General features: G+C 26.0%; 1 protein-coding gene across 1 annotated transcript in view; it reads left to right on the forward strand.

Moving 5' to 3' along the window:
- The window catches only part of LOC108749609, a 56932-nt gene that overhangs the window by 1341 nt on the left and 52838 nt on the right, over positions 1 to 2753 (forward strand). The gene's annotated exons all lie outside the window — the stretch shown is intronic.

A 2753-nucleotide genomic window follows, 5' to 3' on the forward strand; every position in this document is an offset into this window, starting at 1 on the left:
ATAATATATATATATGTATAATATATATATAGTATATACAATATGTACATAATAGAATATAATTATCAGAGGAGAAAATGGTTTTCTAAGAATAAGGAAAAGATCTTGATGAAATCACGTTCTGACGAGTCACTTTATTTTCATGATGGTCATGAACGGTTTAAGAACGAATTATCAAATTACTTGAAATAATCACAAAAATATCATTATCTTCTTTATTTTATCTATCTTCTTTTTTAGAATATTAATTCAAAGAAGTGTCACATGTTATCTAATATAATGTGCGCGCATGTGATATTTATTAATAGGTTTATTATTAATATCTTTTCTAAGATTTAGAAAAGATCACATTCTTATTACTCAATATATTTCATCTTTTTATTTATTTTGTTTATTTATTTGCCATTTATTTATTTCTTTATTCGCGTTTTCGCCATTTAAAAGAGACATAAATTATAGGTTTTACAATTTATATCATAAATTAAAATAAATCTTACGTTAAAAATATTTTCTTGAGATATGCAGACATATCTTCGGTTATCATTAAGTTTCTCTTAAGATACAGTCATATCATAAAGCGGCATCTAAACATTTTTTATTGACACATGTAGATTTTGTATATTCATAAATTTTATTGCTTACCGTTGAATTATGTGCCCAATTAGTTGGAAACCACATATATGCAATATGTAATATGCATCATTCTTTAACACTTTTTGCCAACTCACAAAGAAAGTTTGTTATTTATAAATTCAAAAAGACTGCATTTTACATAAAAATTTTATAAAATTTTAATTACTTTTTTTCTCTTAGATTATAAAAAGATATTAATAATTTCTATTTTTTTCCTTGGTGTAACAATTTTTAAAAATATTGGAAAAAATTGAAAAAACTACAGTAGTTTTAATTTTTTTTTAAATTTATATATGTACCTTAAAATCATTCTTCAATCATAAAAAAAAGATACTTTCTCTACAGAGATCGATACTGACGATACTCCAGTTTTGCACAATTTGACACAATTTTTAATTTACAGCCGAACTTCTTTGTCAGCTGAAATTAATCGGATCATTTACGATTTCAATCTCTGTTTAGTCACGGCATATATCGGCAAGCGCCTTATCAGCGTTATTTGCGTTATGTTGTACTTTCTACTTACCTGCTGCCCGCAGAAATAAAGTCCGATGAACGCAAATCAGCACGACTGTCGAATACCGTCAAATCGTCGTCGCTATCGTCAGGAAGAAGTAAGACATTCACAAGAAACCTGTTTGGTGTTATCCGGAGATTGCTCCGTTGCTCTTAAGTAAAGTATCTTGTTCTCTCTCTCTTTCTCTCTCTCTCTCTCTCTCTCTCTCTCTCTCTCTCTCTTTCTTTCTCTGCTCTATTCGCTAATAGATTATAAATGTATTTATTCTTTTCTGTACTTATCTGGATAGATACGAATAGTTATCTGCTACCAAGTTATAGAGTGATCTCTTGACTTAGAACTTGCTAAATATATCTAAAAAAAGTATTACAAAGTAATAGGTGTAAGAAGATCATCTCTTAAATATAGGAGAAATGTCTATGTAAATGTTTGATAAACAATTATTTTATTTCTTTTGTATACGAATTAATCTCTGAAATAAGTACACAAAAAATTGAAAAATTGACTCTATTATCATTCTTTTATACAAATTACATTAGTTGATCTATGTAAAATTAAATCGTAATAATCTTGAAATTGACATAAACGTCATATTACATTCAAATATTATATTTATAATCTTAAACAGCTTAAAGAAAAATCTCTACATATCATATATCTTTCTGTTACTGAAATGATACAGATTAAGGACCGGTTGTTCCATCTTTTGGTAAATTTTACCTGTTGTGTAAGTAGCAAGATTACTCAATCACATACGCGGATTATCAAATTTACCTTAGAGGTAAAATTTACCAAAAAATGGAATCAGTCCTAAAAGAATAATGATATAAATTAAGAGTTGGAAAGTAACGCGTTACTTTTTTATTTTCCGTTACTTTTTTTCGATAACTATATATGTAATGTGAAATTATAAAAGATTATTATTTACAATAAATATAATTATAAAATGTTTATTTTCTCATTTTTATATCTTAAAAAATATTTCATGTTTTATATCTTAGACTGCATTCCGATAGTTACTATCAAAGTTGAAAATTTGTAATTCACATTACATACATACTACTTTTTTAGTATATCGGAAGTGAATCTTGAAATACATTCTTAATAATGATATTAAAGTTTAAGAACAATATTTAATTTAAATTAGGTAATTATATATCTTTGAATTTAACTCCCGACGATTGTTTCCGCCGGATTCGGTTTTTTATGCAAAAACGTGTCAAATGATCCTAATTTTTATCAACATCGTATGTGAGAAAACTAACACAACAATTTCCCAAAAAGTAATGAAAAAATATACGATATGCGTTACTTTTTCAAATAACGGTAACGCGTTATTTTTAAAATGAGTAACTAGTAAGTAACGGTAACGAGTTATTTTTAACAAAAACGTAACTGTAACGGTAACGCGTTATTTTTTTAAAGTAACGTTCCCAACTCTGTAAATTAATATTACACATATAGCACTTTGTAAATTAAAATTATTTACGAATAATTTAAGAAAGAATAAAGATAATCTATAAACTCTTTAAAATATTCTCTATGTAACCATATCTATATGTATATATATAATATATATACAAATATACATACATATATATAT

The sequence above is a fragment of the Trachymyrmex septentrionalis genome, unplaced genomic scaffold (genome assembly GCF_001594115.1).
Source record: "Trachymyrmex septentrionalis isolate Tsep2-gDNA-1 unplaced genomic scaffold, Tsep1.0 scaffold305, whole genome shotgun sequence".
NCBI classification, from domain to species: Eukaryota; Metazoa; Arthropoda; class Insecta; order Hymenoptera; family Formicidae; genus Trachymyrmex; species Trachymyrmex septentrionalis.